Here is a 23,255-nt window from a genome sequence, read left to right on the forward strand (position 1 = left end):
TAACCAACATCAGGAGACTAGTACTTGCTGAAGCACTGAACAGCAATAAAATAAGAGAGTATACTCTTCTAAAGGCATTTGAAAGGAGACAAAAAGAAACAAAACAATCAAACTTGTCTTTCATGTATGCAAGGGTGACCTGAATTACTTTCTTTCTTTCCTGGTTTGCAATGTGTTTGGCTATAACACCATTGACTATGTTTCTTTATTCAGTGGACACACAGGGTCTGATTTTCCACCCCCAGATAAGTGTGCCTGTGCACACACACTTGACAGCATGCACTTCCACTTTCTCTCTTATCCACTGGTTTACAAAACAAAGGAAATATTTATCTACTCCTTTTAACGTGTATTGCAAATAATATTCACCTTTATAAAGCTTTACCAGCAGCTCTGAAGAGCAAATGGATTGAACTTGATCTCTTTTTACTCAGACCCAAAGCCATATGCTCAACAGGACATCAAAGAAGAGGAGGATGCTTATGCTAAAGGCCAGTACTATCTCAGGTTGAGGGAGAAATTCGGTATTGAGCCTTTGCAAGTTCATAACCATAAAACTGTTATGCGTGCACTTGTACGACTTGCTGTGCACTGAAGCATCAAGCACTACCTGAAAGAGAAACAAATTGAGGATTGCCCCAGGTGTGTCATAGATACCCCTGGTCAGAGTTCTCACGACTGCGGGAACAGGACTGTAGATGATGTAAACTGTAAAATTGAACAAATTAGTGGTAGCTTGTGTATGGAGGGTGTGTTAAATACGATCGTCACATTGGGATATGCACTGCAGTGCCTCTGTTTAACCCAGGAATATTTAGCTCTAGGGGTAGAGCTGGTGGATAAAATGACAAAGGTGAGGACCCAAAAAGTGTTTTAGATTAAATAATCAAACTAAAGGATCACTATTTAATGCAAAATGTTGAACATCTTATTTTTTTCAGCAAATTACAAAATCCTGTTATGAAAAAGAACTAGAAGTTAGAGCATGTTTTGGGGGGAGAAGTACAGAAAAGGAGCCCAGGAAGCAGGTCCGTTGTGGGAGCAGCGTGACAGAAGCAGCCCAGGGGGAGCAGGTCCGTGCTGGAAGCAGCGTGACAGAAGCAGCCCAGGGGGAGCAGGTCCGTTGTGGGAGCAGCGTGACAGAAGCAGCCCAGGGGGAGCAGGTCCGTTGTGGGAGCAGCGTGACAGAAGCAGCCCAGGGGGAGCAGGTCCGTGCTGGAAGCAGCGTGACAGAAGCAGCCCAGGGGGAGCAGGTCCGTGCTGGAAGCAGCGTGACAGAAGCAGCCCAGGGGGAGCAGGTCCGTGCTGGAAGCAGCGTGACAGAAGCAGCCCAGGGGGAGCAGGTCCGTGCTGGAAGCAGCGTGACAGAAGCAGCCCAGGGGGAGCAGGTCCGTGCTGGAAGCAGCGTGACAGAAGCAGCCCAGGGGGAGCAGGTCCGTTGTGGGAGCAGCGTGACAGAAGCAGCCCAGGGGGAGCAGGTCCGTGCTGGAAGCAGCGTGACAGAAGCAGCCCAGGGGGAGCAGGTCCGTGCTGGAAGCAGCGTGACAGAAGCAGCCCAGGGGGAGCAGGTCCGTGCTGGAAGCAGCGTGACAGAAGCAGCCCAGGGGGAGCAGGTCCGTGCTGGGAGCAGCGTGACAGAAGCAGCCCAGGGGGAGCAGACCTGTGCTGGGAGCAGAGCTGCAGCAAGCAGAGCCAGGGGGGCCAGAGAAGCAGCCCAGGGGGAGCAGGTCCGTGCTGGAAGCAGCGTGACAGAAGCAGCCCAGGGGGAGCAGGTCCGTGCTGGGAGCAGCGTGACAGAAGCAGCCCAGGGGGAGCAGACCTGTGCTGGGAGCAGAGCTGCAGCAAGCAGAGCCAGGGGGGCCAGAGAAGCAGCCCAGGGAGCTGGAGGCAGGGCAGCAGGGTGGAGCGGGAGCTGAGGGAGAGTGGTGGAGCAGGAGCTAGGGCTGGAGTTCAGAGAGAGCTGGAGTGGGGACACCCTACCCCTGCCCTAAGTGACCACAACAAGGCTCGGGGTCGAGCCCCGCAAGAATCCTGGGCCCAGCCTTGTTAGCGTTACAAGGACTCTGGCACACAGGAAAGTGAAAGGGGAGACCTTGAGGTCAGGCCGGCCTCTGGGTATAGGAAGTGGGAGTGAGGACTCAGATCCTATCACTAGCCCATTTAGTAGTGAAAGGGAAAATAGGGGTAGTGTATAAGCCAGGAAAGTTCCCCACAATAGCGGGACCATTCCCATGCTTACACAATACCTCATGGGACCAAAACATTGTCACAGGGGAGAATAGGAACATTGCATCAGCATCCCATGATGCACTGTGTTCCCTCCCTCATATGAACGGCAAACAACCCAATGGTTTTCACACCATAAAACTGCCATGTGTACGCCATAACCCCAGAAGCATGGAGCCTACTCTGTGTGCATCTCAAACACCTCACGCCTTCTTCTGCAGTATTTCGAGAGCTGAAGTAGGGCCCACCGTGCGGAACACAGCGCTGTCCTTCAAGCGGCCCTGCTGCAAGCCATTGACAAAAACAATTTACAGTTGCTGCTGGCAGTCACAGAGCAGCTGCAGTCTGTTGAGCGCCGTTTCTGGTCCTGTGAAACAAGCACTGACTGGAGGGTCTGCATTGCTTTGCATGTATGGGATGATGAGCAGTGGCTGCAGAACTTTTGAATGCAGAAAGCCAGCTTCCAGGAACTTTGTGAAGAGTTTTTCCCTGCCCTGCAGTTCAGCAACACAAAAATGAGAGCTGCTCTGACAGTGGAGAAGCGAGTGGTGATTGCTATTTGGAAGCTTGCAACGCCAGACAGTTACCGGTCAGTGGGGAATCAATTTGGAGTAGGTAAATCAAGTGTGGGAGCTGCTGTGTTTCAAGTGTGCAGGGCCATTAATCAGGCTTGCAGGACTTGAGCTACCATGCTAAAAATATCTGTTTAGATAGTGATTTCCAGTTGTGGCTCAGGTTCTGGAGCCCACCACACTCCCAAGGCTTCAGAACTCATGTCAGAATGTCTACCCAGCTATTTGGAGTGCAGAAGCTAGAGCCCAGCAAGCCCAAGTCTGTTAACTCAAGCTGGGTGGCTCACTGCCATGGGCTGTGCAGACATACCCACAGAAAACATCTCAATCACCAGGTCAACATAGAGTATCCATCAGTTCTTACACGGCAGCTCCAACTCCATTACAAATGTATTACATTTTACAGCTGGGAAAAAATGTTGGTGGAGCATTTTTCAATTTTTCAGTTTTGTCAAAATCAAAAGGTTTTACAAGGTGTCAATTTTGTCACCATTTTCTAAGGAAGAAAAGACAAAGCATTTCATTTTTATTTTATCACAGGGTGGCCAAACTTACTGACCCTTCAAGTCACATATAATAATCTTCAGAAGTTCGAGAACCATCGGGCATGCCTGTTAGGGCTCTGGGCTTCTGCCCCGTGGGGTGCACCTGCCGGGCCATCGGCCCCACTTCTTCTGAAGCCCTGAGCCCAGCAGGTGTGCCCTGAGCCTCAGTGCCCCCTGTGGGGCTAAACCCCTGAGACCACCCCGCCACAGGGCAGAAGCTCCCCTTCCCCCTGTCTGGTAGGTGGAGAATGGTTGGGGGGGTGGAATCTGCGAGCTGCACTTTACCTGTAAAAGAGTCGCATGCAACACATGAACCGCAGTCTGATCATGCCTGCTTTATCATTTCAATTCATTTTGTTTTGAGTTTTATATTATATTAAAACAGTCATGTTAATATTCTATTCTATTTATATATTATATTTAATATTATTCATACAATATTATATTTAATATTTTAATATAATAGAAGAGTCTAAACAAAATAAAACCACATTATCAAAAGGCAACAGTGTTACCTTATCTCAGGGAAATGTTTTGACATTATCAAAATGAAATGAATCAATATTATCAAAATATAATATTTTTATGTTTCCAAATCCAAAACTTTCAGAATCTTTGTTCCATGGGAAATTTAATATTTAATTCCAATTTGGAAAAAAATTGTTTTGAAATTTCAGAATTTCCCATAGAATGGAAATTCCAGTCTCTAACTGGCTCCATTAAACTTTAAATATATATATTGTCCAGGTTCTCCTTCAGGTTTTGTTGGATTTTCTCTAGATACAATCCATGGCAAATGCAGACTTGGGAAATCAAACATCCATCACACTATTCATCCTCCTGGGATTTGGGAACCTCCAGGAACTGCACTTTCTTCTCTTCCTGCTGTTTCTCGTAACATTGCGACCATGGTGGGGAATATCCTCATCGTTGTGTTAGTTGTGGCTGATCAGCACCTTCACATGCCCATGTACTTCTTCCTGGGGAACTTGTCCTGCTTGGACACCTGCTGCACCTCCACCATCCTGTCCAGGGTGCTGGCCAGTCTCCTGACTGGAGACAGAACCATTTCTGTTAGCGGTTGCATCACACAATTTTATTTCTTTTGTTCTCTGGCAGCTACATAAAGTTATCTCCTTGCCATAATCTTATGACCGGTATTTAGCAATTTGTAACCCCCTGCATTATGCAGCCCTTATGAACAGCAAATGTTGCCTTCAGCTAATGGCTGGTTCTTGAATAAGTGCTTTCTTGGCCAATTGGTTAGTGATATTTTTGGCATCACAATTAACTTTTTGCAACTCCAATGAAATTCCCCATTTCTTTTGTGACTTCTCCCCAACTGTAAAACTCTCCTGCAGTGACACCACCATCATTGAACTTCTGACTTTCATCATGGCCTTTATATTCACAGTGACACCATTTCTGTTAACCCTGACATCCTATGTTTGCATCATCACCACCATCCTGAGAATCCCATCCACCAGGGGGAGGCAGAAGGCATTTTCCATCTGTTCCTCTCACCTCATTGTGGTGACCATTTTCTATGGAACCATAATCATTGTCTACATGCTCCCAGACACCAATACACTGCGAGACCTGAACAAAGTGTTCTCTGTCTTCTACACAGTCCTGACTCCTCTTGTCAAATCTCTCATCTACAGCATGAGAAACAAAGAAGTACACAAAGCCCTGAGGAGAAAGACTGCCAATAAACAGAGAGCTTTTTGCAAGAGCTAAGATGATCTTATCTCATTCCATTAGGTTCAACTGAAATAGGAGTAAATTTACATGCTTGAATGAGTGAGAACAGCACATTCTAGGTAGCCTGAGGCTGGCAACTGGAATTCCACTATACAGAGTGATGGCACACTGTGGTTATCAACAGCTACAGAGGAAGAGTCCAGTGGCTGAGGTGCTACCCTGCGTTCTGGTCTTTGCTTTCCTCAGAGACCTTTGTGATCATGAATTTAGTCTCTCTGAGCCAGATTTTTTAAAGGATTTAGGAGCCTAAAGATGCAGATAGGTGCTATGGTTAGAGTATCATAGAATATCAGGGCTGGAAGGGACCTCAGGAGGTCATCTAGTCCAACCCCCTGCTCAAAGCAGGACCAATCCCCAATTTTTGCCCCAGATCCCAAATGGCCCCCTCAAGGATTAAACTCACAACTCTGGGTTTAGCAGGCCAATGCTCAAACCACTGAGCTATCCCTCCCCCGAAAGTACTCAAGCTCTATTACAGAGGAGGCCTCGAACCCGCAGGCTTAACGTACCTAAACTGCGTCTAACTCGCTGCTCCCCCAGGCTGGGCCACACACTTCTTACAGAGTAGTGTGCCTCTGCTTAAAAATAAGAGGAACCTAGGCACTTTGGGAGACCATTAGAAGTGTAAGTTTAAAAGTTAAGAAACGGACAGGCTATATGACAGGTTTCAGAGTAGCAGCCGTGTTAGTCTGTATTCACAAAAAGTAAAGGAGGACTTGTGGCACCTTAGAGACTAACAAATTTATTTGAGCTTAAGCTTTCGAGCTGTAGCTCACGAAAGCTCATGCTCAAATAAATTTGTTAGTCTCTAAGGTGCCACAGCACAGACAGTCTACATGTAATCAGCCATCAATAATAACAATAATAAATGGTACCTTTCTTCTATAAATAAACTGGGCACCACAAGTATCAATGATAATGATAATAATTACACTTAGGGACAGATTTTTAAAGGAATTTAGGCACCTAGTAGGACTGTTAAAAGCACCAAGCACCATTGAAATGGGTGAGGTTTAAAGTTGAAGCTAGACAAATTCAGCCTGAAAATAACGCTCATATTTTTAACTGTGAACTCATGAGATACAATGTGATGGGAGCCAGATCAGAAAGTCAGGTAGACTGGCCACACGCACTTCAAATTGTTCGCCCTCTATAACACTGATAGAGGGATATGCACAGCTGTTTGTCCCCTCCCCCCATGTATTAATACATACTCTGGGTTAATTAATAAGTAAAAAGTGATTTTATTACATACTAAAAGTAGGATTTAAGCGGTTCAAAGTATTAACAGACAGAACAAAGTGAATTACCAAGCAAAATACATGTCTCTCTCATCTGTTTCAGAACTGAAGACAAAATGGTTGTGTTCCCATAGCGTCTCTGTCCGCTTGCTTTTCAGAGCAAGATACCAGTTCCAAACAGTTAAGCTCCCATGTCAGGCTCCCTCCACTATCATTGCTGTCCCACTTTGGCAGGCTTATGCATTTTAAAAGTTTACTTTTTGCGCATGGAGTCCTTGCAATAGTTTTAAACCAATAGTTTTTTGACCAAACCCCAGTGACTGCAGATGCATGAAAGTCAATAACACTTGGCACTCAGGGGCACGGGGAATAACTCAGTGGTTTGAGCTTTGGTCTGCTAAGCTCAGGGTTGTGAGCTCAATCCTTCAGGGGCCTGTCAAGGGCCTGAATTTTAGGGTACAGATGTGGGGACTTGCATGAAAGACCCCCTAAGCTTATTTCTACCAGCTTAGGTTAAAACTTCCCCAAGGCGCAAAGTGGATTAGGCTAAACGCTGTCACCACCAAGTGCTTTAACAAAGAACTGGGAAAAAGAACACTTGGAGTTCCTATTTCCCCAAAATATCCCTCCAAGCCTTTACACCCCCTTTCCTGGGGAGGTGTGAGAATAAACCTGATGAGCACAAACCCCTTGGAATTTTAAGACCCAAAAAACCCAATCAGATTCTTAAAAATCAGAACTTTATTAGAAGAACTTAAAAAGATAAGAGAGCAACTCTGTAAGATCAGAATGGAAGATAATCTTACAGGCCATCAGATTCAAAACATAGAGAATCCCTCTAGGCAAAACCTTAAGTTACAAAAAGATTCAAAAACAGGAATACACATTTCCTCCAGCACAGCAAATTTACAAGTCAAAACAAAGAAAACCTAACGCATTTTCTAGCTAGATTACTTACTAACTTTACAGGAGTTGGAGAGCTTGCATCCTTGATCTCTTCCCAGCAAAGGTCTCACACAGACAGACAGACAAAAGCCTTTTTCCCCCGCCTCCAGATCTTGTCCCCTCATTGGTCGTTTTGGGTCACAGCGAGGTTACCTTAGCTTCTTAACCCTTTACAGGTGAAAGGATTTTGCCTCTGGCCAGGAGGGATTTTATAGCACTGTGTACAGAAAGGTGTGATACCTTTGCCCCCCAGATTTTTGGCATGGTTCACACCAGAATGTGGCCAGCAGCAGCCTTTCGGCACTGTGTGGTAGGGAAGGGATGGGATCTGCTACCAGCCGCCGGGGAGGAAGAGGGGGAGGGTTTACCTGGCCCATGTCTTTGCAGAGCACATCAGGGCCTGGCTAGATATGTATCCGGGTGGCCAAAGTACTTCAAGCTGTAGGTAGAGAGTGCTCCGTTTGACAGAACACTTCAGGCCCTAACTAAATATTGATTTGGGAGGCTAGAGCACTTCAGGACCTAGCTAGAGATTGATGTGGATGGTGCTCAATTCGCAAGGAGTCTCTGTGCACCTTGTGAGATTGTTATTCTGATGCTAAAAATGTTCTGTCCCCCCAAAAAATCACACCTACCAATCCCCCCGAAAGAAAACTAAATCTAAAAGTTTCAACCCACTGTACCAAAGCAGAGTTTTTCCACCCCGAAAGGGGAAAAGAACTGGAAACTTCATGATGTCTATGAGGAGCTTCCTTATTGTCATCCATTTTACATGGACGGTGCTTAGGTACTACATTGAAGGGCAGCTTTATAAGTCCCTGAGATAACCTTTAAAGATTTCCATATGTAATAGACTAAGGGTGTTGGAGTGTGTGGTCCAGATCAGTGCATTTTGACAGAGGAAGTCTGGGTCAAAGTGCCGAATTCCTGGGTATGCCAAGGGTGGGTTACATTTGGGAATTATCTCCCTTCTCTTTGCCTCAGTTTTCTCTCCTGTGAAATGAGGATGATGTCACTTGATATTCTTTGCGATGTGCTTTGACATCCATGGCTGGAAAGTGGTATGTAGGAGTTCCATATGATCATTAAAGGGACTGTAACTAATTTCCCATTCACTTGGGCTCTTCACCCACACAGCACTTTTGCAAACGGGAGATTTCCCTGGGGATTAGGATGCCAATTGCAGCTGTCTTGCTGTTACACTGTTTGAACAAGTAACACAACATCAACTCCCCTCTGAAGGGAACCCAGAGCATCACAGGCATTAGTCCTTAGGGAGATCCCAGCAGCAGCAGCAAGGGCCAGGGGTCAGCTGCTTTCCCTGATAAAACCTGTAGGAACCCATAGCAGGAGGCACTAAGGGTCTGTGTGATGTCAGCAGTCAGCCTGGGCAGCAAGAGGCACCTGTCCCAGCAGCCACACACAGGGGCTTCCCAGGACCTAAGACAAGAAGGGTGTCTGACACCAGCCCCAGTCCCTGGCCTTGGAGGGCACACTGCTGCATACCGAGGATTGAAGGTGAGTATCACTAGCCTTGGGTCAGATCCTCAGGTCCTTGTTCTTATGCAGCCCTTGCTCTGAGACACCCTCTTGGACGGTGTCCCCACATGCTGGGAGCTGTGCCAGAGGAAGGACTTCAGAGTCGGTTTCTCTGTGGTTTGCAGCTAGAGCCATGGATGGATCAGAAAGGAGACCCAGCTCTCATCTCTGCCCTTACACACTGTGTGTCTGTCTTCCCTGCACTATCGTGCTCTCTGGCTGGCTGTTCCCTCTCTCTCTCCGACAACTCATTGTTTGCTCAGGGACCTTGCCCCTCAGGTTCTCAGCTGCCTCTACAGACTTTTCTGGGGTGCAGATTCCAATGCACCTTCCCAGCCCAGTGCTGAGATGCTGAGTGTCTCCTGCTGAGTGTCTCCTCTATGGGTTTCAGTGGGAAGCAGAGAGGCTACCAACGTTTCTTGGGTGGTACTGAGCTTCCCCTAGGAAAGTGTGTATTTTAGAAACATACTGAATGGAGGCTGGAATCCTTACAGATTAGGAAACATCGACCTGTGTCTGTGTCACAACCTTTGCAAAAGCACTGACTGCTCTACCTTAATTTTTGCAGACAATGAGTATTAACAGCTGTTAGGGCACCAGCCTGCAACTTTGAAGACCTGGGGGGTGTAGGATTCATACAAGGTTCATGCGCTTGGCAACATTCAGGGCACACCCGGAGTGTTGTGCTGGACCTGTGCACACACGGCTCCTTTCAAGGGCATCAACCTTGGAATCTCGCCCAGATGTTGTGAATCGTGGGAAGCCTCCCAGGACTGGGCTCAAGGCCCGAGAGCAAGGAATGCGGTAGATAGAAATTGGTAAATAAGAATGTTAAACAAAGCCAGTGTATTCCTTTTATCTGTTGGAGAATGTAATGCGCGGGGGGAGAGAAAGAATAAAGGGGGAAGGTGGAAAGCTGATAGGCAGAAGCCTGTTGGCAGACCAGCCGCTTGCTTGCTAAAAGCTCTGTGCTGTCTTGTCATTGAACCGCCACAACTGGCACCCAAACATGGGGCCCTCAGCACTCACCTCGCCTGGCAAGGGTTTCAGACGCGTCACTCATCCACTTCGTGGATCCCGGTGAGTATTTTTCGTTGTGGTAAGTATAGGAAGCTCCCTCTCTGCTTTGCAAGTGCAACACCGCAGTGAGCTACAGTATTTGCTGCGTAAGGCTCAGCACGACTGCCCCACTCGAGAACTCACTCTCCTGCTACAGGAGGTGAGTGCCCAATGCCCGTGGTACCCTGAAGCTGGAACCCTTAAGCTAGCGGACTGGGAGCAGTTGGGCCAGATATTGCACGAAGAGCCTCGGGCACCCGTGCAGGCTTTACAAGCCTGGCACCTCTGCCGCGACGCGATACAGCATGTCGCCTCGGACAGGCCCTCCCTCGCGAGGCTGGTGCTCTCACCACTCCCATCCGCTCCTGCAGCCATCCCCCCTCCTGGTGATGCAACACAGTGTGTCGCCTCGGAAAGACCCTCTCCTGCGCCAACAGAGGGGCTGCCGATCCCGCCACCCCGTCCGCTCCTGCAACCATCCATCCCCCTGCTTCGCCCCCAGTGCCTCTATTACCACAACCTCCCTGGCCTTCCCCACCGGAGCCGGTGTGTGATCACCATCCCCACCATGCTCCGGGGCCCCCTGGGGCGTCGTCCGCGTCTGCTCAGGGGCTTTCGCTGGTGCAAGAAATGGTTCACGCAGCGAAGACTCGCTCAGATATTACAGCGGAGGAGCTGGCTGATCTGGTCTCAGTTTGTCCGGTGACCTGACAGGATGATGGCCAGGGCAACCAGGTTGCAAACTGGGTCAGTTTGCCTTACTCGGTGATCAGAGAGGTAAAGAAAGCGATTCGTGAGTTTGGCCTCACTAGCACCTATGTACGTGGTCTCCTTGAAGGGCTAGGTACTGGGTACACCCTGATCCCTGAAGATTGGAAGGCGCTGTTGCGCATGATGCTGACACCCAGTCAGTATGTTATTTGGCTTAGTGAGTATCGGCAGATGGCGGAACGCCAAGCCCAGGTATATAGACAGCAAGGTATCATTTATGAGCACTTGGCAGGGGAGGGCCAGTTTGCTACCGTTCAGATGCAGTCTCAACTCCCTCAGGCCGTCTTCTCCATTATTTCCACCTGTGCCCAGCATGCTTTCTGGAAGGCCCCAGATTCAGGCAAGCCTACCAAAAGCTTTGCCAGTATCCATCAGGGTGCATCAGAGTCCTTTATGGATTTTACCAACAGATTGCAGGAGGCTATCCTCCGACAGGTGGATAGCCCTGCAGCAGCTCAGGAGATCCTGTTAAAAATGGTGGTTGAAAATGCGAACGAGGATTGCCGCCGTGCTCTCCAGGCGGCACAAGCCTCTGGAATTCTAGAGCTGTCAGACATGCTGCGGGCGTGCCAAAACATCAGCACACAAGCACATAAAGCTGGGGTTATGGCCGCCGCCCTGCGAAAAAGCGGGAAGGAGGGGAAGCGTTGTTACCACTGTGGTAAGGAGGGTCACTTTCAGCGGGAGTGCCGCTCATCGACGGCACCTGCCCGCCCCTCAAAGAAGTGCCCCAAGTGTCGGAAGGGCTATCACTGGGCTAATCAGTGTCATAGCGGGTCGGGAAACCGCACAACAGGTCTCCCCCGAACCCAGGGCCAAACGGGGGAGTTTCCCACTCAGACAACTGTTCCTCTGCTTTAAAATCCATAGACTCCATGAGGGCAGCGACTGCCGGAAGTGCAGGGCTTGATTTGATTATGCAGGAGGACGCTGATTTTCAGTTGCCAGGGGAGGTTTGCACCATACCTACCCAGGTGACGGGACCTCTCCCTGACAGATTTGTGGGTCTGGTTCTCCCTCGCTCACACGCTGGGAAACAGGGTTTTTTTTGTCATCCCAGGAGTCATTGACGCCGATTACAACGGCGTTATTAAGGTTCAGGTATGGACCCATCTTCCGCAGTCGCTCCTGCGTGGACGGTCACTTGCACAATTGATTTTAGTCCCCATCAGGTGCCAGCCGCAGAGGATCAAGCCCGGGGCAGAGGCGGCTTTGGATCGACGCTGTCTCAGTTGCCGTCTCACAACACGTCCTCTCCACTTGTTGCTCTAACAATGTCGGTCCGCCCCTCGAAACCTCAGTTAACACTTCTCTTAAATAATGTTCCTTTTACAGGGCTGGTGGACACTGGAGCTGACGTTACGGTGATTCATGATCTGGAATGGCTGGTCGGTTGGCCAACAGTTCCTTCTAAAGAGTTGTGGGGGATTGGGGGTAGCAAACCCGGGCACCAAAGTTTGTCTTGGGTCATGGTCTCTAAACCAGGAGGCCGTGCCCTTGCTACAATCTGCCCTTTTGTACTCCCTGTCCACCTCAATATTTGGGGCCATGACTTACTTGTAAAGCTGGACACCACCCTCGATATTAATATATAATGGCCCAAAATCCTCCCTCACGCACCTTGCCATCCGCATTACCATTAGTATGGCAATCCTTAGAGCCCGTATGGATTGACCAGTGGCCCCTCCCCTTAGAAAAGCTGAAAGCGCTTCATTCACTTGTACAATAACATTTGCATGCACAGCGCTTGAAGACCTTTACTAGTCCTTGGAACTAGCTGCTGTTATTTTGGCCTTTCAACTTTTTGCTGATTGTCCCTTTAGTTTGATCGTGGACATGCATTATGTTTATCAGGTAATTGATCATTTACCCCTTGCCCTTATTACCCCTCAGGTCGATGCAGACCTTCTTCGCCTGTTTTTGTCCTTACAGTATCTCATCACCACTCGAAATTTCCCTTATTTTGTTGCTCAGATTCGCAGTCATACCCCTCTGCCTGGGCTACTTACTGAGGGCAATGCGCGCGCTGATCGCGCGTTACGTGGTCAGGTAAATTCCCTTTTTTTGACCCCATTGAAAGCCAGGCCTTTTTTCATCAGTCTGCCTCTGTTTTGGCCCGACAGTTTCATATTCCTGCTGATCATGCACGTTCTATTGTTTGTTCCTGCCCCCACTGTGCCGCTGCTGCCCCTACCTTTTCTTATGCCGTTAACCCCAGAGGTACCGCAGCGAATCAGCTGTGGCAAATGGATGTCACTCACGTGCCACAATTCCGCCCCTATTCATTTTTACATGTTTCCATTGATACCTATTTGGGATTCCTCTGGGTGACCCCACAGCATGGGGAAGCCACTACCAAAGTTATTCACCATTTGCTAGCCTGTTTTGCTGTTATGGGTCGCCCGAGCCAGATAAAAACGGATAATGCCCCAGCCTACTGCTCCACAGCCCTTTCCACCTTTTGTTCCCAATGGGACATCCGTCTCAAACACAGGATCCCTTATAATTCCACAGGCCAAGCTATTGTTGAACGTGCAAATCGCACGCTAAAAACCTTGCTCGACAAACAATTAAAACAAGGGGAGCTGCGTCTCCAAACCTTAGGAGACATTCAGCAACAAATGCATATCCTTTTGTTTACTTTAAATAATTTAATGCTGAACGCAGATCAGCAGACCCCCGCGGATCGGCATTTTCACAAATCCGAGGTACTGAAAAGACTGCGTGTCTATTACCATCAGCTGCCCGATGCGCAATGGCTGGGCCCAGTACCTCTAATCACTTGGGGTCGGAGATATGCTGCTGTGTCTCTCCCTGCAGGACCGTTGTGGGTTCCGGCCCGGTGTGTGCGACCGGCACTTAAACAACATGGCATGGCACCAGGGGCTGTCGAACCCCATACCGGAGTTTCAGCTGACCTTGGAGGAGAACGCGGTGCCTCCCGGGTTGACAACGGCGGGACGGAAACGGAGGAGGCGTAGCGTCCCAAGCCAGCCCGTGACATGGGGAGCAGTAAAAGCATTGGTTGCTGCGGCTCAACGAAGACTGGCAGCAAACCAACAGCCAGAGACTCCTGAGACTTTGTTTGTGGCAATTCTCACCCAAATTACTGCTAATTTTGTATTGATTGTATGCCTTTTGTGCCTTCTATTTCCTATAGGGGTTGGCTCGGGAGCGCTTCCTCCGTTACGAGCCCGAATGACATATAATCTATGGGAAAGATTGGCTTCAATAGCAAATGTTACCCACTTTTGTTTATCTGATTTTGTAGCAGCTGAAGAATTGTTAGGTACGTGCCTTATTTTAGTATGTCATCACCCTGAGGAAATTGGGAATGAGATGATGCTCGCTGCTTACGTGAACCTTTCTTCCCAGTACTCTAGCATGGCTGATTGGGACCCGGCCAATTACACTTTACCTTCTTAAGCTTATTTTTTGCTGTTGCTGTGTGCAATGTATTTCCTTTTTGTTAAGGCTTTGTCGAGACCCGCCCTGGCAGGCTCCACGAGTTATGTCCTTGTCTGTCCGGGAGTTAATTGGCTTGCAAAAGCAAATTGATGGCTACCATGAGATGGCCGTGCACAAATAAATAAAAAAAGGAGGGGATGTAGGATTCATACAAGGTTCATGCGCTTGGCAACATTCAGGGCACACCCGGAGTGTTGTGCTGGAGCTGTGCACACACAGCTCCTCTCAAGGGCATCAACCTTGGAATCTCGCCCAGATGACATGAACCGTGGGAAGCCTCCCAGGACTGGGCTCAAGGTCCGAGAGCAAGGAATGCGGTAGATAGAAATTGGTAAATAAGAATGTTAAACAAAGCCAGTGTATTCCTTTTATCTGTTGGAGAATGTAATGTGCGGGGGGAGAGAAAGAATAAAGGGGGAAGGTGGAAAGCTGACAGGGAGAAGTCGGTTGGCAGACCAGCTTGCTTGCTTGCTTAAAGCTCTGTGCTGTCTTGTCATTGAACTGCAACAGGGGGGTCTCTTCTCTGCTCAGCCGCAGCCTTTCTTCCACTGGACAACCGCCCGCCGAAATGCTGCCAAGAAGCGTTGCCGTTTCTCAGCAGCATTTTGGCGGCGATGCTTCTTGCTGCCCACAGTCTTCTGGGAATAGGAATATGCTATTCCCACAGAAAGGTTGGGGACCACTGATCTAATGACTTATAGCCTTTAAGGTCAGAAGGGACTCTCGTGATCATCTAGTCTGACCTCCTGCACGATGCAGGCCATAGAACCTCTGTAATAGACCCCTAAACTCTGGCTGAGCTACTGGAATCCTCAAATCGTGCTTTAAATACTTCAAGTTACACAGAATCCACCATTTATGCTAGCGGCCCATGTCCCAGAGGAAGGCAAAAAACTCCCAGGGTCCCTGCCAATCTGACCCAGAGGAAAATTCCTTCCTGACCCCAAATATGGTGACCAGTTAGACCCTGAGCACGAGGCCAAGATCCACCAGCCAGACACCTGGGGGAGAATTCTTTGCAGTAACTCAGAGCTCTTCCCATCTAGTGTCGCATATCACCAGCCATTGGAGATGGTTGCTGCTAGCAGTCATAGATCGGCCACGTGCCATTGTAGACAGTCCTATCATATCATCCCCTCCATAAACTTATCAAACTCAGTGTTGAAGCCAGTTAAGTTTTTTGTACCCTCTGTTCCTCTGAGAAGGTTGTTCCAGAATTCATTCCTATGATAGTTAGAAACTTTCACCTAATTTTGAGACTAAACTTGTTGATGGACAGTTTATCTCCATTTGTTTTTGTGTCAACATTGGTACTTAAATAACTTCTCTCCCTCCCTGGTATTTGTCCCTCTAATATATATATAGAGAGCAATCATATCTTCCCCCAGCCTTCTTTGGACTAGGATAAACAAACAAAGCTGTTTGAGTCTCCTCTCATAAAATAGGTTTTCCATTCCTTTGATCATTTTAGTAGCCTTTTTCTGCACCTGTTCCAGTTTGAATTCATCTTTCTTAAGCATGGGAGACCAGAATTGCACACAATACTCCAGATGAGGTCTCACCAGTGCCTTGTATAATGGCACTAACACTTCCCTGTCTCTGCTGGAAATACTTCACCTGATGCATCCTAGGACTGTAGTAGCCTTTTTCACAGCCACATCACATCACATTGGTGGCTCATAGTCATTCTGTAATCAACCAATACACCCAGATCTTTCTCTCCCTCTGTCACTTCCAACTGATACATCCCCAGTTTATAGCAAAAATTATTGTTGTGAGTCCCTAAATTCATGACCTTGCACTTTGCACTATAAATTTCATCTCATTTCTATTACTCCAGTTTACAAGGTTATCCAGTTCTTCTTGTGTGATATTCCAGTCCTCCTTCATATTGGCAATCCCTCCCAACTTTGTGTCATCCATAAATTGTATTAGCACACTCCCGCTTTTTGTGCCAAGATCAGTCATAAAAATGTTAAATAAAATTGGTCCCAAGACTGATCCCTGGGGAACTTCAGTAGTAACCGCCCTCCAGCCTAACAGTTCACCTTTCAGTACGACCCGTTGTTGTCTCCCTTTTAACCAGTTCCTTATCCACCTTTCAATTCTCATATTAATCTCCTTCTTCTCCAATTTAACCAATAATTTCCCATGTGGAACTGTAACAAATATCTTAATGAAATCCAGGTAGACTAAATCTACTACATTTCCTTTGTCTAAAAAATCAGTTAGCTTCTCAAAGAAAGAGATCAAGTTGGTCTGGTATGATCTACCTTTTGTAAAACCATGTTGTATTTTATCCCAGTTGTTCACCTCTATGTCCTTAATTACTTTCTGTTCAAAATTTGTTCTAAGACCTTGCATACAATTGAGGTCAAACTAGGAAGCCAGTAGTTTTTTGCCCTTTCTTAAAAATAGGAACTATATTAGCAATTCTCCAGTCATAGGGTGTGACCCACCAAATTTACAGATGCATTAAAAATCCTTGTTATTGGGCTTGCAATTTCATGTGCCAGTTCCTTTAATATTCTTGGGTGGATATTATCCAGGCCCACAGTTTGGTCCCATTAAGCTGAGTTTGACTTCCACTTTGGATGTGGTAATTTCTACCTCCATATCCTCGTTCCCATTAGCCATCCTGCCACTACCCATAATCTCTTCATTGGATGTAAAGACTAAGGCAAAGTATTTGTTTAGGTGTCGGGCCATGCCTAGATTATTTTTGATCTCCACCCTATCCTCAGTGCTTAGTGGTCCCACTTCTTTCCTTATTTTCTTCTTCTTTATATGGCTATAGAACCTTTCACTATTGGTTTTAATTTCCTTTGCAGGGTCCAACTCTGCTTGGTTTTTGGCAGTTCTCATTTTATCCCTTCATTTTCTGACCTCCAAGAGGTAGCCTTCCTTGCTGATTCCTCCTATCTTCCATTCCTTGTAGGCTTTCTGCTTTCTCTTAATCACCTGTTTGAGATGCTTCCTCATCCAGCTTGATCTTCAACCCTTCCCTACAATTTTTTTCCCCTTGCTTAGGATGTAGGCTTCAGATGGGTTCTTCAACTTTGACTTAAAGTAACTCCAAGCCTCTTCCACATTCAGATCCTTCAGTTCTTCAGTCCAGTCCCCTTCCCTAACTAATTCCCTTACTTTTTGAAAGTTTTCCCTTTTGAAATCAAGGACACTAGTTGAAGATCTATTTTTGTTTATCCTCCCATTTAATTTAAACTGAATTAGCTCATGATCATTCAAACCAAGGTTGTCCCCTACAACCAGTTCTTCTATGCAGTCCTCATTACTCACCAATCCCAAATCTAAAATGGCATCACCTCTTGTTGGTTTGGCAACTATTTGATGAATAAATCTGTCATCTCTGACAGCCAGGAAAATCTGGGCCCTACTATTATTAGTAGCACTTGTCCTCCGATCTATATCTGGGAAGTTAAAGTTCTTCTTCGAGAGCTTGTTTATGTCTATTCCAACCAGGTGTGTGCACAGCAGCCAGAAGTATTTCCCTTAGCAGCATCTGTAGGGTCGGCCTGGGCACTCCCTGGAGTCGCGCCTTCATGGTGCCCAATATAGCGCCCTGCCGAACCCCCACCCTCCAGTTCCTTCTTACCGCTGGTGATGGCTAGCTGGAACTTTTCTCGCCCTTGTGGCAAGTGCTTTGGCAGTGTCTTCTGTAGTTTTTTGTACCTACAGTGTAAATAGTTCTTTAGTTAGTTAGTAGTTAGATACAGTTGTAGTAGTTTAGTTTTGTTTGGAGGCGTTCCCTTCCAATGTTTCCCCACCTCTGGGCTATGCCTGGGTCTCCAGGGTTTAAGCTCTGTGAGGACTATGGCAAATTTATGCCCAAGAGTGACCCTCACTCTTCCTGTCTGCAGTGCCTCGGAGAGAGTCACCAGAAAGAAAGGTGAAGGATCTGTAAGGGTTTCCGACCCAGAACTCTTAAAGACCAGGAGCAGAGACTTAAAATCCTGCTAATGGAGGTGGTGCTATGACCACAGTCTAATCCCAGATCCACCGAACCTGAGCTGAGTACCTCTTCATCTGTGCACAGTGCTCCAGCATCCACAGTGTGTGAACCGGTGCCAACTAAGGACCCTAAGGCTCCTCGGCACCGTCATGGCTTGGGTCATAAGAAGCCATCCTCAGTGCGGCACTGCTCTGAATCCCCGGTGCCATTAAAGAAGAAGAGGCTGGGGAGGGGTCGGGCCCCCCCACGAAAGCCTAAAGGGTCGGTGGCGTCCACGAATGCCTCGGGACAGACTGTCTTGTCCCTACACCCCTTCAGGGTCTCGTCAACTCCAGCCCCGGCTGGGGTCCAGTCGAGTCCGAATACCCCACGGTCCCCGGATTGCCAAGGCAACCACTTCCAGCTCCCATCAAGGCCAGAGGCACTTGAGGCGACCAAGGACATGCTGCACTTCCCAGTACCGACCTCCCCACAGAGGAGGGACAAGTCGCCAGTGACTGCGTGGCCCCACTTCCAATCCAGGGTCAAAATAGCGCTGATGGTGCACCAATCTTCATCCCCGACACACCTCTCCCCAGCATGGCCAGTACATGTAGAGAGCTGCACTGATCCCTGGCCTCTCGGCACCGGTCGCCGGCAGCCCAGGGCACAGCTCCTCTGTGGTCCTCCTACTCGGAGACCTCAGAGTTGGAGGTGGACTCCTATCACTCCAACAGGTCCAGGAGTAGGAGGTCCAGATCGCTCCAGAATCATCAACCCTACCCAGCAGTGGCAGCCATCATCCCAATGGCCCTTTTGGAAACCCTGAAATTGCTGGGGCACATGGCTGTGTGCACCTATGTAGTACAGCATGTCAGACTCAGACTTTGCCCAGTTCAGTCATGGCTGGCATCGGTTTATCGACCAGCCCAGGACGCTCTGGACAGCATCGTAACCCTGCCCCACCCTGTACTGGACTCCCTCCTGTGGTGGCTCAACCCACAGGTGGTTTGTGTGTGAGTACTTTTCACCAGCCCCCAGCCATCTAACTTTCATTAATTACAGATAACTCGGATCTGGGCTGGGGGCATATCAATGTCAGAGAGGTGAGAGCAGTGCACCTGGCGTGCCAGGTTTTCAGAGCCCACATATCAGGCAGATGCATATCAGTCCTCACGGACAATACCATGGTGATGTTTCATATCAACAAACAGGGTGGTGCATGCTCCTCTCCCCTGTGCAGGGAAGCCCTCACACTATGGGACTTCTGTTTAGAGCATTCGATACACCTGCAGGCTTCATATCTCTCCGGCGTACAGAACGAGCTGGCGGACAGTCTCAGCCAAACTTTTCATGGCCATGAGTGGTCCCTCGGGACAGATGTGGTGAGCTCAATTTTCCATCCCCAGATAGACCTGTTCACCGCACACGGCAACAGGATGTGTCAATTATTTTTCTCCTTCATGAATCACAGCCCATGTTCCATCACGGATGCCTTCCTTCTCCAGTGGGGGGACCATCTGCTCTACATGTTCCCACTTATACTGCTGGTCCACAAGGTTCTCCTGAAGGTCCACAGGAACCGGGACTGGGTCATATTGATAGCTCCAGCATAGTCACACCAGCACTGGTTCACATCGCTCCTGGAAATGTCCATGGCAACCCCACTCACCTTACCACTGGTCCCATACCTGATCACGCAGGATCACGGCCGCCTCCAGCACCTCACAGCTTGGATGCTCCATGGCTAAATGCCATGGAACTGTCCTGTTCTGATCAAGTCAGACAAGTTCTCCTTGGCAGTAGGAAGCCCTCTACAAGGGCAATGTACCTTGCCAAGTGGAGGAGGTTCTCTCTCTGGTTGGAGCAACACCATCAGTCACCGACCCTTTCATACTGGACTACCTCCTCCATCTTAAACAACAGGCTCTGTCCTTGTCATCAGTAAGGGTCCACTTGGCCATCATCTCCGCCTTCCATCCGAGTGCAGATGGCGTCTCAGTCTTTGCGAACCCTATGGTTAGCCGTTTCCTCAAAGGCCTCAACAGGCTCTACCCACAAACTCATCAGCCTGTCCCAGTTTGGGACCTTAACCTGGTCCTCACCAGACTTACGGGTCCTCCATTTGAGCCACTAGTGACATACTCCCTGCTTTCTCTCTCTTACAATGTGGCATTCCTGGTGGCTATAACCTCAGCTAAGAGAGTGTCGGAGCTCAGGGCACTTACATCTGAGCCCCTTTACACAGTATTTCATAAGGACAAGGTTCAGCTCAGACCACACCCAGATTTTCTTCATAAAGTTGTCTCCCAGTTTCACATGAGCCAGGACATCTTCCTCCCAGTGTTTTATCCTAAGCCGCATTCCTGCAACAAGGAGCATAGGCTTTACTCATTGGATGTCTGCAGAGCGCTGGCCTGCTATATAGAGAGAACTAAGCCATTCTGAAAGTCCATGCAGTTATTTATAGAGGTGGTGGACAGGATGAAGGGCCTCTGCGTCTCATCCCAGCACATCTCGTCGTGGATCACATCATACATTCGGGAGTCTTATGGCCTGGTAAAGGTGCTGGCTCCACCATTCACTCCACCAGGGCTCAGGCCTCCTCAGCTGCATTCCTGGTGCAGGGCCCCACCCAGGAGATCTGCAGAGCGGCAACATGGTCCTCAATACACAAGTTTATGATACACTTTTTGATCATACAACAGGCCCGAAACGGGACATGAACAAGCACTTGAAGAAGAAAAAAATGGTTGCTCACCTTCTTGTAACTGTTATTCTTCGAGATGTGTTGTTCATGTCCATTCCAATACCCACCCTCCTACCCCTCTGTCGGAGTAGCCAGCAAGAAGGAACTTAGGGGTGGGGAGTCGTCAGGGCACTATATTGGGGGCCAGGAAGTTGTGACTTCTGGGGGGTGTCCAGGCCAACCCTACGGATGCTGCTAAGGGAAAATCTTCTGACTGGCCTGCACGCGGCGCGTGCACACACCTGGTTGGAATGGACTTAAACACCACATCTCAAAGAACAACAATTACGAGAAGCTGAGTAATTGTTTTTTTTTCCCATAACCACACAATTCCTAGTAGTATTTTTTTCATTAAAACCATTAAAAAGGTCTCTGTCCATATTCAGATCATATCCTTGAGGTCTGCAGCACACCCCAAGCACTATCCCAGGGATACCTATAAGTAACTTTCTTCTCCAAAGTGATTTTGATCCAAACAAACTCTATCTTATCTAAGCTATCACTTCTAATTTCTTTACAGTCTACCTCAGCATTCATATGCAATGCTACTCCACCACCTTTGCCTTTATTTCTGTCTTTCCTGAACAGCCCTTCAATACCTCTATTACAATCATGACTACTATTCCACCATGTTTCTGTTATCCCAAAAATATCTGGCTTCATTTCATGCACCAGTAGTTCTAGTTCCTCCATTTTGTTACCCAGGCTCCTTGCACTGGTGTACAAACATTGTAGTTATTGCTGCTTGGCTTCACCCAGTTGGATACAGTCATTCTACTGCCAGTATCACCTGTCTGATTGGTATCAGCACTATCCTTCCTCTTAAAGTCCATTCTCCTACCCTCTGCTGTTCCTTTCTCCACTTCTGTATCCTTTCTCACTTGATTTTCCTCCATCTCAAGGTTAAAATATTGTGTGGAGATTACATGAGCATCTCCCAACCATCTCCTCTAAGTTCCTAGTTTAAAGCTCTTTTAATCAATTGTGCCAAACTCCAGCCCAGAATGGTCCCTTTTGATCTTAAATCTAAGAATAGATTAATGAAAAAAGTTGGGGTGTGGGGCAGAAGAGTGGAAAACGAACCGGGTGGCAGCTCGTTGGTTGGGTGGGAAATTTTATTCAAAAGTCTCAAAGTAAAGAAGTTTCTCTGGTATGAGAGAATATAAAACCAGCTCTCAGTTTGCAGTTGGAACCCTTATGGAATCAAATTATGGAAATCTGCCTAATTTCATGGTACACCCAAATCTTTAGATGCTCATTACTTTTTCACTGTCACACGATACAGCTCATGGAGAAAGGAGAAGGAGAAAATCCAACAGCCGTCACAGAATTCATCCTCCTAAGGTTTGGGGATCTCCCTGAACTGCCGACCCTTCTCTTCCTGGTCTTCCTAGTGATCTACATTGTGACCGTGGCTGCCAGTCTCCTCATTATTGCTCTAGTTGTGATTGATCAACACCTTCACACTCCCATGTACTTCTTCCTGGGGAACTTGTCCTTTTTGGAGACCTGCTACACCTCCACCATCCTGCCTAGGATGCTGGCCAGTCTCCTGACTGGGGACAGAATCATTTCTGTGGGGGGCTGCATGACACAGTTTTTTTTCTTTTGTTTTCTAGCAACTACAGAGTGTTATCTCCTGGCAGCAATGTCTTATGATTGGTATTTAGCCATATGCAAACCATTGCACCATGGAACCCATATGAACAGCAGGCTGTGCCTCCAACTAGCAGCGGGGTATTGGATAAGTGGATTTCTACCTTGTACAATAATGATGTATTTTATGTCACAATTAATTTTCTGTGGCCCCAATGAAATGGACCACTTTTTTTGTGATTTCACTCCAATGCTAAAGCTCTCCTGCAGTGACACCAGCCTCATCACATTGGTCAGTCTGCTCTGGCTGCCCTGCTGGCTGGAGTTCCCTCCCTGGACGGCTGCTGCTACTGCTGAGTGTGTGTGTGGGGGCATTGCAGATCTGCCCCTCCCCCCGCCTGCGGAGAGAGAAGCAAGGACCCCGCCACCACCACCTATGGGTCCCTCCTGCTTGGCCGGCTGCTGCGTCAGAGCCACTGCTGCCGTTGAGAAGGAGGAAGAGGAGGATTCCTGCTGAGGGACGTTGTGGAGGGGCTTTGTTCACAAAGGGAGTGACTTTTAACATCTCTGCTCCTGGGGTGGTGGCGACTTTCATTGCTGTTGTGGTGAGCAAGGGGGAGAGGCATGGAGCCCTTCCTTACATCCATCTGCTCCCCTGTACCTCCACCCCCACTGCCAACACTGCCCTCTCCACCACCCCGCATACCAACTAGACCCGCTCTTCACTCCTTACCATGCTGTTCGTTCTCCCCCTTTCACCACCTGGGACGGTTCGCAGCAGTGAGCAGCAATGACTGAGTTACACAAGCACAATGTGCACACGTGCCTCCC

At 48.2% G+C, this 23,255-nt stretch overlaps 1 pseudogene; it reads left to right on the forward strand.

Annotated features, from left to right (window-relative positions):
* The first annotated feature begins 4,132 nt into the window (after positions 1-4,132).
* Positions 4,133-5,083, forward strand: LOC140897238 (olfactory receptor 11A1-like; annotated as a pseudogene).
* Positions 5,084-23,255: the final 18,172 nt, after the last annotated feature.

The sequence above is a fragment of the Lepidochelys kempii genome, chromosome 13 (assembly GCF_965140265.1).
Source record: "Lepidochelys kempii isolate rLepKem1 chromosome 13, rLepKem1.hap2, whole genome shotgun sequence".
Taxonomy (NCBI): domain Eukaryota; kingdom Metazoa; phylum Chordata; order Testudines; family Cheloniidae; genus Lepidochelys; species Lepidochelys kempii.